Below are 14,805 nucleotides of genomic sequence, written 5' to 3' on the forward strand. Positions count from 1 at the left end.
TATAGGAGCAGTATTATAGTAGTTCTATTCTTGTACATAGGAGCAGTATTATAGTAGTTATATTCTTGTATATAGGAGCAGTATTATAGTAGTTATATTCTTGTATATAGGAGCAGTATTATAGTAGTTATATTCTTGTACATAGGAGCAGTATTATAGTAGTTATATTCTTGTATATAGGAGCAGTATTATAGTAGTTATATTCTAGACATAGGAGTAGTATTATAGTAGTTATATTCTTGTATAAAGGGACAGTATTATAGTAGTTATATTCTTGTATATAGGGGGGGCAGTATTAAAGTCGGTATTTACTTACCGTAATTCTTCTTTCCTCGAGTCCCGAAGGCAGCACAGAAGGGATATATCAGATCCTGCTCTCATGTCAGGACCGTCCCCTAGAATACTAATTAATTGATAATTAATCAGACAAGGGGCGGGCCAGACCCCCATAAAGGCCCCTCTTACCAAAACCTCACTGTGTAATAATAAAGACCAATTGATGCGACAAAAAAAACTGTTTATTAGGGAGGGTGTTGTGCTGCTTTCGGGACTCGAGGAAAGAAGAATTACGGTAAGTAAATACCGACTTTCCTCATCGTCCCTACGGCAGCACAGAAGGGATCTACCAAAGATAACAAACGGGGGGTTAATTCTTGCCAACAGCAGACAATACTCCAGTGCTAAAGGTTGGGTTCTGGGTCTGCAGATCCAGCCTGTAATGTCGGGCAAAGGTAGACGTAGATGACCAAGATGCCGCATTGCATATCTCAAGTAAGGACACTTGCTCCCTTTCTGCCCAGGATGTAGAGGTAGCCCTGGTTGAATGGGCCCTTAATGCATGAGGGGATCCTTCCCATTCTTTTGGTAGGCTTCCACAATAGTAGACCGAATCCACCTGGCTAAAGTATCTTTTGAAGCCTTGTAGCCCATTCTAGCTCCTGCAGGAAGGACAAAGAGATTCTCCTCTTTCCGGAAGTGCTGAACCCGATTCAAATAAGGAATCAACGAACGCTTGACATCAAGGCGATGGAACCTCTTCTGCTCTTCTGACTCGGGGTTTGGGCAAAATACTGGTAGAAAAGTCTCTCTATTAATGTTAGATACTGAAGATACCTTGGGTAAGAAGGAAGGAACAGTGCGAAGCCTCACACCCTCTGGAAGGACCTTGAGAAATGGATCCCTAGAAGACAGCGCCTGTAGTTCTCCTACTCATTTTGCTGAAGTTATGGCAATAAGAAAGAGTAGCTTCATGGCAAGCCATTTAAGATCCACTTCTTCAACAGGTTCAAATGGAGCTTCTGTAAGGGCATTCAGAACTAAAGTTAAGTCCCACATGGCGACTGGAGGTTTCAATGTTGGTCTCAACTTCCTCAGTGCTTTAAAGAACCTGGAAACAAGAGGGTGATTTGCAAACTTCCCATCGGACATAGCATTAATAGAGGTCATATGAACCCTTAGAGTGTTGGGTTTAAGTCCTTTATCAAACCCTTCTTGTAAGAATTGCAGAATGGCTTCAACTGAAAACTGTAGGTTTGATGCTGATAGCCAACTCAAAAACTTCTCCCATAACTTTGAATATACAAAATTAGTAGATGGCCTCCTGGATGACAGCAAGGTTTTCACAACTTCTTCACAGAGCCCAAGATTTCTCAGTCTTTCCCTCTCAGAAACCAGGCAGTTAGATGTAGCCTGCCTGGTTGCGGATGCAGGAATCCCTTCTGCACCAGTAGATCCGGAGTCGCAGGAAACCGGAAGAATTCCCCCTTCGCCAATTGAAGCAGTAGAGGGAACCACACCCAGCGAGGCCAGAAAGGCGCTATCAAGATGGCTGATGGACCTTCCCTCAAGATCTTGCACAGGACTCTTGGTAGCAGAGGCAGCGGAGGAAACAGGTAGATGAACCTTCCGTTCCACGGTATGGAAAAAGCATCCAGGACCTCTGGCTGCTCCCAGGCATTCAGAGATCCGAACTTTTTCAACCTGGAGTTCTCCTTGGTTGCCATAAGGTCGATCTCCGGGTATCCCCATCTGAGGAATATTGGTCTGAGATGTTCCATCTTGAGAGACCATTCTGTGGCCAGAAGGGCCTGTCTGCTCAGGATATCCGCTTGCTGGTTTACTGCCCCCTTTATGTGTATGGCCCTCAAGTCCTTGACTACCAGTTCTGCCCAGTGCATGATCTGGGCACACAGGTGTTGCAGTGCCGCACACCGAGTGCCTCCCTGTTTGTTTAAATAGAATGCCGCAGTCGCGTTGTCAGTCCGCAGCAGAACAGATCTCTTGAAGACATAGGGCTCGAAGTGTAGAAGGGCAAGCTGGACGGCCTTCAACTCCCGAAAATTGGAGGATCTTGATCTCATCTCTGCTGACCAAGACCCTTGGGTCCAGAGATCTTTCAGATGAGCACCCCAACCTGAGGCAAAAGCATCGGTGGTGATAATGATCTGATGTTCTGAGATGAAGCTCTTTCCCTGTTCTAGATTCGACCTGATGGTCCACCACAGCAATTTCCTCCTGACGACTGGGGAGACTTTCATGAAGGAGTTCAGAGATGATAACTTCCTGTTCCAAACCTTCAGGATCTCTTGCTGGAAACTCCTTAGATGGGCCTTCGCCCTCGGTACTGCCTCTATTGAGGCTGTTAATAATCCCAGTGTGCTCATTGCTTCCCTGATAGATAGTCTTGGGTGATGCTGGAGCTTCATGATTCTTTTTCTTATACGAAGAATTTTCTCTTCTGGCAGAAATATCTTCATTTGCTGAAGGTCTATCAGAAGTCCCAGAAACTGCATACGGGTGGAGGGATTTAACCTGGACTTCTGATGGTTCACCAAAAAACCCACCTTCTGAAGCATAGAGAGGCAAAGTTGAAGATGCATCCTTAAGGTATCTGCATTGTTGGCGATGATCAGCCAATCGTCCAGGTAGGGCACAATCTTTATTTCCTGGAGGCGCAGTGCTGCTACCAAGACAATGACCAGCTTGGTAAATATCCTGGGTGCGGGGGACAACCTGAACGGAAGTGCCCTGAACTGAAAATGAAGGAGTTGATCTTTCCCTTGGACTGCAACCCTCAGATACCTCCTGTCCTCCTTTTTTATGGGCACATGGAGGTATGCGTCCTTCAGGTCCAGGCAGACCATGACATCTCCAGGACTTGCAATGCTGTATAGCGACCGAATATTGTCCATTTTGAACTTGATTTTCTTCAAGTACTTGTTGAGGTACCTCAGATCTATGATCAAGCGCCATTTCTGATCCGGCTTTGGTACTGGGAATACATGTGAATATACTCCCTGAAATTCTTGTCCGCTGGGAACCGGCTCTAACGCTCCCTTTTGTAGAAATTCTGATAGGAGTGTCTGGACTCTGAAATCTTTGTCCAGATTGAGTAGAAACCGGTCTCGGCTGGTGCACAAACTCCAGAGCATAGCCCTGTTGAATGATCTTCAGTACCCAGGGGTCGGAGGTTACAGACTGCCACTCTGGAAGAAACTTCAGCAGTCTCGCGCCCACTGGGCCACTGTGTCTGGCATCAGAACTCGGGTTTTTGATTGGCAGACCCAGACTGCTTCTTCTTTTTGTCCTGGTACCTTGGCTGAAACTTCCTGTCCCTTTGCTGAAAGGGGCGTCTGCGGATGCCTCCTCTATATCTCTGAGTACGAAAGGACTTGAATGGTTTGCGAAAGGATTGAAGAACATCCAACTCTTTATCCTTTTTCTTCTGCTTCAGCACCTTATCCAGCCTCTTGCCGATAAGCTTCCCCGGTTCAAAGGGCAAATTACAAAAATGACCTTTGGATGAAGCATCTCCTGCCCAGGGCTTGAGCCATATAGCCCGTCGAGCGGAGTTTGCTACTGCCATGCTTTTGGCCGCAATCTTAAGTACATCTATGGAAAAGTCGCATAAATAGTCAGCCGCTGACTTCAGGGCGGATACCTGACTGGATAGCTCACGTCTAGATACTCCAGCATCTATATCCTGGGACAGGTTCCTGAGCCACAGTCTAAGCGCTCTGGAGACTGGTACTGATGAAAGAGCCGCCTTGCTGAGTGAAGCAAAATTCAGGTGGGACCTTTTCAGAAAGGTATCAACCTTTTTATCCAGGGGGTCTCTCAGCAATGTCGACTCATCTGCCGGAAAAAAATATTTTTTAGATAACCCAGCCACCGCTGGGTCCACGGCTGCAGGCTGATCCCATGGCTCAGAGGCAGATGGATCCAGCCTATACACCATGCGGAAGCGAGAGACAAGATCTAATCTCTTGTCTGGCTTTTCCCATTCCTTTTCCATAATATTCTTAAGGACTTGGTGTCCCGGAAGCACTCTAGACTTTTTCTTTGGAAAATAGAACAATGGTTCCTTATCTTGTCTGGAGCGCTCATTCTTCCCTGATTCTACGCAGTGCTTGACCTTTTTGATCAGCCCATCAGCGGTCTCTTTTTTAAAAAGGTAGAAATCCTCAGAAATCCTCTCAGTTTCAGAGGATGAGGAAGAAGACGAGGAACTCGAGGAAGAACTCCGCTTCTTATGGTGCTTCCTCTTCTTCTTCTTGGTAGAAGGCCCTGCAGAAGAGGAATCAGAGGACGAGGAGTCTGGACTGGAAACTGCGGCTGCTCTCCTCCCTCTCTTCCTAGCACGGTCAGAACAAGATCTGCTAACAGAGGAACCACTATGTTTTCTTGACCGCTTTTTTAACCTCTTTACGCCTTCCTTCTTATCAGAGAATTTCTCTCTGAACCATGAAAAAAAGGTTTTAGCTTCTGCTGCTAGATCCGCCTCTGGCGGCGCACAATTCTTGCAGATGTTAGATGGCCAATCCTCAATCAGTGTCTGAAGACAGCTTATACATCTCTTAGTTTCTGCTGAGGCTGCAACCTCTTTACTCTTTGCGCAATTGTCACAATCCTGATAGGGACACTCATCTGGCAGGGGCTGCTCACAGCTGACACATAGCCTGTGCTTAGACTTGGCTTTTTTCTTCCCAGCGCTTGCTTCTGAAGACATCTGGAATATAGTATAGAACTTATGTAGTGCTTTATACAGTAACAGCCAGAAGGTTGCTCAGGGCAACCATAGGCATAGCTTACCTTATTAGACCCAGAACCCGGCTGCCCAGCTCAGAGAGACCGGTGCCGCCGAGTTCCCGGTCTAATAAGGATTCCCGCCGGCCCCCCGCAGTGCCGGCATGCCCCGTGACGTCAGATGCGCGCGCCCTTCCAGTACACAAACAGCTGGAGGACGCGCGCGCTGGACCATGCGCTCACAGCGCAGACACCGGAGGCAAGGAGGACAGGGAGCGCAGACGCGCTGTATAGGTAAGAAAACTTTACCCGCAGTAAGAGTGAGCCGGGGGCCCCGAACTTCCTGCTAGTGCCACAGCACTGCAGGAACTGCCGTAGAACATCATTCCGGGGACCCCGCACCGGACATGGTGAGCTCACCCCCGTAGACTGCCCCTAGTAATCAGCCGGACCCCGCACGGCTCTTAGTACATGTCACAGCCCATAAGGACTTCCACCAGCTGTCACTGGGGGGGGGGGGGGGGGGGGAGGTGATACAATGCCGAGACCCCGCACGGCTAGTATAATACTCACAGACCGATGCCCCGCAACGGTACTCATCTCCTACATGCCCCATAGGCACCTGCCAGAGTCCCCGCAATGGCTTGGACCGCAGCAGCCAGGACCCCGCAAGGCTGACTTGGATGGATGGATGGATGGACGATCCTTACACTGACGAGGACTGAAAAAAACACAGTGAGGTTTTGGTAAGAGGGGCCTTTATGGGGGTCTGGCCCGCCCCTTGTCTGATTAATCATCAATTAATTAGTATTCTAGGGGACGGTCCTGACATGAGAGCGGGATCTGATATATCCCTTCTGTGCTGCCGTAGGGACGATGAGGAAAGGAGTTATATTCTTGTATATAGGAGCACTATTATAGTAGTTATATTCTTGTATATAGGAGCAGTATTATAGTAGTTATATTCTTGTATATAGGAGCAGTTTTATAGTAATTATATTCTTTTATATAGGAGGCAGTATTATAGTAGTTATATTCTTGTATATAGGAGCAGTATTATAGTAGCTATATTCTTGTATATAGGAGCAGTATTATAGTAGTTATATTCTTGTATATAGGGGGCAGTATAATAGTAGTTATATTCTTGTATATAGGAGCAGTATTATAGTAGTTATATTCTTGTATATAGGAGCAGTATTATAGAAGTTACATTCTTGTATATAGGAGCAGTATTATAGTAGTTATATTCTTGTATATAGGAGACAGTATTATAGTAGTTATATACTTGTATATATGAGCAGTATTATAGTAGTTATATTCTCGTATATAGGGGGCAGTATAATAGTAGTTATATTCTTGTATATAGGAGCAGTATTATAGTAGTTATATTCTTGTATATAGGAGCAGTATTATAGTAGTTATATTCTTGTATATAGGAGCAGTATTATAGTAGTTATATACTTGTACATAGGAGCAGTATTATAGTAGTTATATTCTTGTATATATGAGCAGTATAATAGTAGTTATATTCTTGTATATAGGAGTAGTATTATAGTAGTTATATTCTTGTATATAGGGGGCAGTATTATAGTAGTTATATACTTGTATATAGGAGCAGTATTATAGTAGTTATATTCTTGTATATAGGAGGCAGCATTATAGTAGTTATATTCTTGTATATAGGAGACAGTATTATAGTAGTTATATTCTTATATATAGGAGGCAGTATTATAGTAGTTATATTCTTGTATATAGGAGCAGTATTGTAGTAGTTATATTCTTGTATATAGGAGCAGTATTATAGGAGTTATATTCTTGTATATAGCAGGCAGTATTATAGTAGTTATATTCTTGTATATAGGAGGCAGTATTATAGTAGTTATATTCTTGTATATAGGAGCAGTATTATAGGAGTTATATTCTTGTATATAGGAGCACTATTATAGTAGTTATATTCTTGTATATAGGAGGCAGTATTATAGTAGTTATATTCTTGTATATAGGAGCAGTATTATAGTAATTATGTTCTTGTATATAGGAGGCAGTATTATAGTAGTTATATTCTTGTATATAGGAGGCAGTATTATAGTAGTTATATTCTTGTATATAGGAGCAGTATTATAGTTGTTATATTCTTGTATATAGGAGCAGTATGATAGTAGTTATTTTCTTGTATATAGGAGCAGTATTATAGTAGTTATATTCTTGTATATAGGAGCAGTATTATAGTAGTTATATTCTTGTATATAGGAGGCAGTATTATAGTAGTTATATTCTTGTACATAGGAGCAGTATTATAGTAGTTATATTCTTGTGCATTAGCGGCAGTATTATAGTAGTTATATTCTTGTACATAGGAGCAGTATTATAGTAGTTATATTCTTTTATATATAGGAGCAGTATTATAGTAGTTATATTCTTGTATATAGGAGCAGTATTATAGTAGTTATATTCTTGTATATAGGAGCAGTATTATAGTTGTTATATTCTTGTATATAGGAGCAGTATTATAGTAGTTATATTCTTGTGCATTAGCGGCAGTATTATAGTACTAATGTTGTTATCTATGCAGAATGTCATTATTGTGGTTTTATTGTTTTACACAAGGTGTAATCCTATGCTATTCTAATAGTACAATCATTGTAAGGCTAGGTTTTCACACAGGTTTTTTTCTGGTGTTTTTTTGGGGGGATATCTGCCACTGCAGTTTGTGAGGACTTATACTTCTCTTTCCTTCTGAATCCATGTCTGACTTTGGCTCAAAAACTGCAGTGGCAGATATCCAAGAAATGTCAGGAAAAAAACCTGTGTGGAAACCTAGCCTCAGGATACGCTCACATGTACTTAATCCGCTATGGAATTCATGCTGTGAATTTCAGCTATTTATTTATTTATATTGAATAAATTACACAGCTTTAGATCTCCAGTGTGAAAGGAACAGCAGATTAAAGGGGTACTCTGGTGGAAAACATTTTTTTTTTAAATCAACTGGTGCCAGAAAGTTAAACAGATTTGTAAATTACTTCTATTTAAAAATCTTAATCCTTCCAGTACTTATCAGCTGCTGTATGCTCCACAGGAAGTTCTTTTATTTTTGAATTTCCTTTCTGTCTGACCGCAGTGCTCTCTGCTGACACCTCTGTCCATTTTAGGAACTGTCCAGAGCAGGATAGGGATTTGCTCCTACTCTGGACAATTCCTAAAATGGACAGAGGTGTCAGCAGAGAGCACCGTGGTCAGACAGAAAGGAAATTCAAAAATAAAAGAACTTCCTGTGGAGCATACAGCAGATGATAAGTACTGGAAGGATTAATATTTTTAAATAGAAGTAATTTACAAATCTAAAAGAAAAAGGAAGGTTATGTGCAGCTCACAATTAAATATTCCCCGAGGACAAATGGACAAGCAGCTATACCCAAGCTGCAATATACAAATGTAGAAAAAAGAGGGTTTTGTATAGATGTATATGTATAGATAATTGTATTTTCCCCCACAGAGGGCCCTTGTGGAGGAGATAAACAGTATATATCTTACAATAAAATAAGAAAATTAAGAGTATTAAGAATTTAAAAATGAATGAAATTCATCACTGATGCATAAACTGTATTGAATGGGTTAAGTCCTCTTGTGCAATCCTGCTTAACCTCTTAAGGACCCAGGATGTATGAGTACGTCCTGGGTCCCGGTCCTGCGATATAACGCGGGGTCACACGGTGACCCCGCATCATATCGCGGCCGGCCCGGCGTCATAGTGAAGCCGGGACCCGCCTCTAATAGCGCACGGCACTGATCGCTGTGCCGCGCGCTATTAACCCTTTAGCCGCGCGCTCAAAGCTGAGCCGCGCGGCTAAAAACGAAAGTAAAATGTGCCGGTTAGCTCAGGGAGCTGTTCGGGATCGCCGCGGTATAATCGCGGCATCCCGAACAGCTGTAGCACAGGAGGAGGTCTCTTACCTTCTCCTGCGCTGTCCGATCGCCGAATGAATGCCTGAGATCCCGGCTTGAGCAATCAATCGCCGAAAACACTGATTGATCCATTCCTATGAAGATGGATCAATCAGTGTAAAAGATCAATAAATGCAATGTTATAGCCCCCCCTATAGGAGCTATAATATGGCATAAGAAAAGTGTAAAACAATCATTAACCCTTTCAATTATCCCTTCCCCTAATAAAAGTTTGAATCACCCGGCATTTCCAAAAATAAAAAAAACATTATGTAAATAATAATAAAAATAAACATATGTGGTATCGCCGTGTGCGGAAATGTCCGATTTATAAAAATATACCGCTTTTTAAACTGCTCGTTCAATGGCGTACGCGCAAAAAAATTTCAAAGTCCAAAATAGCGCATTTTTGATCACTTTTTATACCACAAAAAAGTGAATAAAAAGTGATCAAAAAGTCTGATCGGAACAAAAATGGTACTGCTAAAAACTTCAGATGATGGCGCAAAAAATTAGTCCTCAAAGCGCCCTAAACATAGAAAAATAAAAAAGTTATAGGGGTCAGAAGATGACCATTTTAAACGTATAAATTTTCCTGCATGTATTCATGATTTTTTTCGGAAGTGATACAAATTCAAACCTATATAATTAGGGAATCATTTTAACCGTATGGACCTACAGAATAAAGATAAGGTATCATTTTTGACAAAAAATGTACTGCGTAAAAACAGAAGCCCCCAAAACTTACAAAATAGTGTTTTTTCATCAATTTTGTCGCACATTGATTTTTTTTCCCGTTTCACCTTAGATTTTTGGGGTAAAATGACTAATGTCATTACAAAGTAGAATTAGTGACGCAAAAATTAAGCCATTATATATAATTTTAGGTGAAAATTTTTAAGAGTTATGATTTTTTAAAGTTAAGGAGGAAAAATTGAAAATGAAAAAACGGAAAAAGCCCGGGTCCTTAAGGGGTTAAAACAAAAGTTCTTGGCAGTTCATAGTAGTGGATAATATAAGATACAGTTGCAGTTGGCTTCCTTTGAAAATGAAAGTATAAAAACACATTGGCCCTCATTTACTTAGAAAATCGGGTTGTAAGTCTATGTTGCTTTCTTACCCGACTGCTTTTTTCCCCTGGTATTTATTATTATGTCGCATCCTGTTTGTCGCACGTGGGTTTTGTAGGTTTTGGTTTCCAACTCCTCTGAGTTGTCGTGAAAAAATCCACAACAATTCAACAAATTCGGGTTGGAAACCTTTCTAAATACGTGGGAAAGCTCAGGAATGTCGGGTTACGCCCCTTTTTCGGGTTTGGGGGAATCCACTTCGGGTCCGTCGGGAAAAAATGTAGCATCGTGTCGCAGACTGGCGCACGATGTCTGCGACACGGCACAGACAAAGATGCGCCAAAAAAAAAACGACAAAAGAAGTCGGGTTTAGAATAATAAATGAGGGCCAGTGTATCAGCAATTGACAGTCTTAGTGATATATAGTGGTACCCATCCTTAGCAGAGATGACAGCTCAGGTTTGGCTGGTTTGTGAGAGGCTTTCAGGCACTGACAGCTCTGATTGATGTGGCTGCAGAGAGGTAGGTGCTGGAGGGATCAGGTCACCATTGTGCTGGTGACCAGGACGGAGCCTTTGGCCGGGGGAAGCTGATAGCCTCCTGGTGCTGGCGTGTGACGTCAGGAGTTCGCGGGCTCTCTCCTCCAAATCTCTCTGACTTAATGGACTGGGCTGGATTAGGCTGCAATGCTGGATTAGATCGAGGAAGCTTTCAATCCTTTGGATACAGGATATGCAGATACCGCTAGGTTAGTTAAGCAGTTCAGATGTAGCGGTTTTTCAGTGATGAAATCACAGACTAGACGCGTTTCAGGGTTCTATACTTTACTGTAGATGACTACTGAGGAAAGGGTCAAAGTATAGAACCCTGAAACGCGTCTAGTCTGTGATTTCATCACTGAAAAACCGCTACATCTGAACTGCTTAACTAACCTAGCGGTATCTGCATATCCTGTATCCAAAGGATTGAAAGCTTCCTCGATCTAATCCAGCATTGCAGCCTAATCCAGCCCGGTCCATTAAGTCAGAGAGATTTGGAGGAGAGAACCCGCGAACTCCTGACGTCACACGCCAGCACCACGAGGCTATCAGCTTCCCCCGGCCAAAGGCTCCGTCCTGGTCACCAGCACAATGGTGACCTGATCCCTCCAGCACCTACCTCTCTGCAGCCACATCAATCAGAGCTGTCAGTGCCTGAAAGCCTCTCACAAACCAGCCAAACCTGAGCTGTCATCTCTGCTAAGGATGGGTACCACTATATATCACTAAGACTGTCAATTGCTGATACATTGTGTCTTTATACTTTCATTTTCAAAGGAAGCCAACTGCAACTGTATCTAATATTATCCACTACTATGAACTGCCAAGAACTTTTGTTTTAAGCAGGATTGCACAAGAGGACTTAAATGGTCACTGTCATGAAGTAAAAAAAAATTGATATGTTGTAGTATTTAAGTACTACAACATATCTCTAATATACTTTAATTAAAAAAAGTCATTTTAAACAAGTTTAAAATCCCTTTTAAATTCGGCCACTAGGGGTCGCCCTCCTAGTGGCCGAATGCATTCAGCAGTGACGTCACCACTGAATTTCGACTCATTTCAGCCTGGCAATGAGTCGAAATTCAGGCACTGCTGTGCTCGCTCCCGCCTGTCAATCAAACAGGCAAGAGCGAGCACGCTGATAGCTGGGGCTGCGCGCATTGGCCAGCTCCACTGGCCTCGCGCGCGGCCCCGCCTGCCCGCCCCCGTTACCCTGTCCGCTCTATTAAAGCGATTTAAAAGTTTTTTTTAAAGCCAGGTAGGGGGTTAGGGCTAGATTACTAATAGGTAGGGACATATTAGATTATATATTACTTGGTGGGAGCTACACTTTAACCCATTCAATACAGTTTATGCATCAGTGATGAATTTCATAAATTTTTTAATTTTTAATATTCTTAATTTTCTTATTTTATTGTAAGATATATACTGTTTATCTCTTCCACAAGGGCCCTCTGTGGGGGAAAAATACAATTATCTATACATATATATATCAGAATTTTTAATAAAATACATTATAGTTAATTATAATTGAAGCATGATCTTTTATTACTGCATTAATTATAGCATTTATTCTCCTGGAGGTCTGGAAAAAAAAAAAACTAATTTACAAATCTGTTTAACTTTCTGGTACCAGTTGATTTAAAAAAAAAATGTTTGCCAGCGGAGTACCCCTTTAAGTACCAACAATTGGTAGTAGTATTAGTAATGCTGAAAAATGTTTCTCTTAGCAGCTCATACAGAACCTATCGTAGGAGGGGGGATGAGGTGCATTGCGCACAGGCCCTAGGGGAACCAAACAAGCATTATAAAGACTGTAGACACTGTAACAGCACCCATGAATTCCCTGAACTGAAAAAACTTAAAGGGGTACTCCGCTGCTCAGCGATTGGAACAAGATGTTCTGAACGCTGGAGCCGATGCCGGGAGCTTGTGACGCCCCCCTCAATGCAAGCCTATGGGAGGGGGCGTGACAGCTGTCACGCCCCCTCCCATAGACTTGCATTGAGAGGGCGGGACATGACATCATGAGGGGGTGGGGCTATGAGGTCACAAGCTCCCAGTGCCGGTGTGAGGTGGTTTTTTGCGCCCCCGTAGATCTATGCGTCCGCTCCTCCCCCAGCTCTCCGAAGATTTCCGAAGCTCGAGCTGGGGGAAGGCAGAGCAAGGGGAGGGAGGAGGTTCACGCCCCCTCCCTCATCTCCCTTCCCTGAGCTCGGCTGCTCGGCTGGACGCAGATCTCTACGGCCACGCCCCCTCCCTGAGGACATAGAGCTCCACAGCAGGTCCCCTCCCTCATTCTCCCCGAGCTGAGGACGTAGAGCAGTGCTCCCAATGAGCTCTATGTGTAAAGGGGGACATACTGCACGGGCTAAAGGGGGACATACTGCAGGGGCTAAAGGGGGACATACTGCACGGGCTAAAGGGGGACATACTGCACGGGCTAAAGGGGGACATACTGCAGGGGCTAAAGGGGGACATACTGCACGGGCTAAAGGGGGACATACTGTGGTGATCTACATCCTCAGTTCTGGGAGATAAGAGAGGGGGCGTGTATTTCTCCCCGTGGAGATCTGCGTCCAGCCGAGCTGAGGGAGGGGGCGTGAACCTCCTCCCTCCCCTTGCTCTGCCCTCCCCCAGCTCTAGATTCGGAAATCTTCGGAGAGCTGGGGGAGGAGCGGACGCATAGATCTACGGGGGCGCAAAAAACCACCTCACATCAGCTTCAGCGTTCGGAACATTTTGTTCCAAACGCTGAGCAGCGGAGTACCCCTTTAAAGGGGTTCTCCACCATAAGGTGATTTTAGTACGTACCTGGCAGACAGTAATGGACATGCTGAGGAAGGATCTGCACTTGTGTTGGGGCTAAATGGCTATGTTGTGAGATTACCATTACGCTGAGGCCAGGGCCGGCCCAAGACATTGTGCTGCCTGGGTCCATTAGTGAGATGCTGACCAAAAAAAAGGGCAATTCTGGGGATTTGTATTTTTTTTTTTTACTTTTATGCCATTTACCGTACGGGATTAAAAATGTTATATTACCTAATATGTTTATTTTTATTATATTTACATGTTTTTTTTATATGGAAAATGGGAAATGGGGGGGGGGGATTTCAACTTTTAATATGGTAGGGGTTGATGTGCGTTTTTTAAACCTTTTATTAAACTTTTTTTTTTTTTACACTTTATTGGTCCCTTAGGGGACTTTTAGGAGGAATCGGTAGATTCCTCATACAGATCAATGAAGTCCCATAGAACTCTCTCTGTGCTCTGTGATCATTTGGTAGAGCCGTGGACAGGCAGGAGGGAGAGGTTAGGCCCCTTTCACACTACAGGTATCATCCTGATTTTTTACTGTCGTTATTTTACAATAATGGATGAAAAAAACGGATGCAATAACTGGTAATAACGGATGATAACTGATGACCATCATCCGTTATTTTTAATGGGTTTTTTTCTGTTATCATCCGTTATCATCTGTTATTACCAGTTACATCCATTTTTTTTAAATCAGGTTTTTAACCCTTTTTTTGTAAAGCTGTGCTGAGCATGCTCAGTACAAAAAACGGATGCTAAAAAAACCTGACAATAACTGATGTTTTTTTTGAACATCCGGTTCCCATAGACTTCAATGTTAAATTTTAACGTCCGGTTTTTCACAATTTTTTTATTTTTTTTTGCCGGACCAAAAATTTGTGTCTTTTGTGCCAGCAAAAATAACGGGCATTAGTAAAAACAGACATACCTGATGCAAAAGGATGGTCAAAAAATCCCATCGACATGAATGGCCATTTTGATGTCCATTTTCAGAACTTTTTGCCGGGAGTAATAACGGAGGTTTTTTAAAGGGTACCTCTCATCAAAAAAACTTTTGATATATTATAGATTAATGTATGCAGAATAACTTTACAATTGCATGTTATTAAAAAATCTGCTTCTTTCTATTTAATTTTCCACTTTGAAGAAATGACCACTAGGGGTCTCCCTACCAGTCCTGGCAGCAAGCATTTCAGACTCATGCTGGAGTCCTAAACACTACGAGCTGCCAGTCTGCTTTGTTCACAAAGAAGAACACTCGGAGCTGCCAGCCTGCTTTGTTCACAGCCTGTTTGGCTGTGAACAAAGCAGGCTGGCAGCTCTGAGTGTTTAGGACTCCAGCATGAGTCAGAAATGCTTGCTGACAGGACTGATCGGGAAAAATACAATAGAAAGAAGCATATTTT

The sequence above is a fragment of the Hyla sarda genome, chromosome 1 (genome assembly GCF_029499605.1).
Source record: "Hyla sarda isolate aHylSar1 chromosome 1, aHylSar1.hap1, whole genome shotgun sequence".
NCBI lineage: Eukaryota > Metazoa > Chordata > Amphibia > Anura > Hylidae > Hyla > Hyla sarda.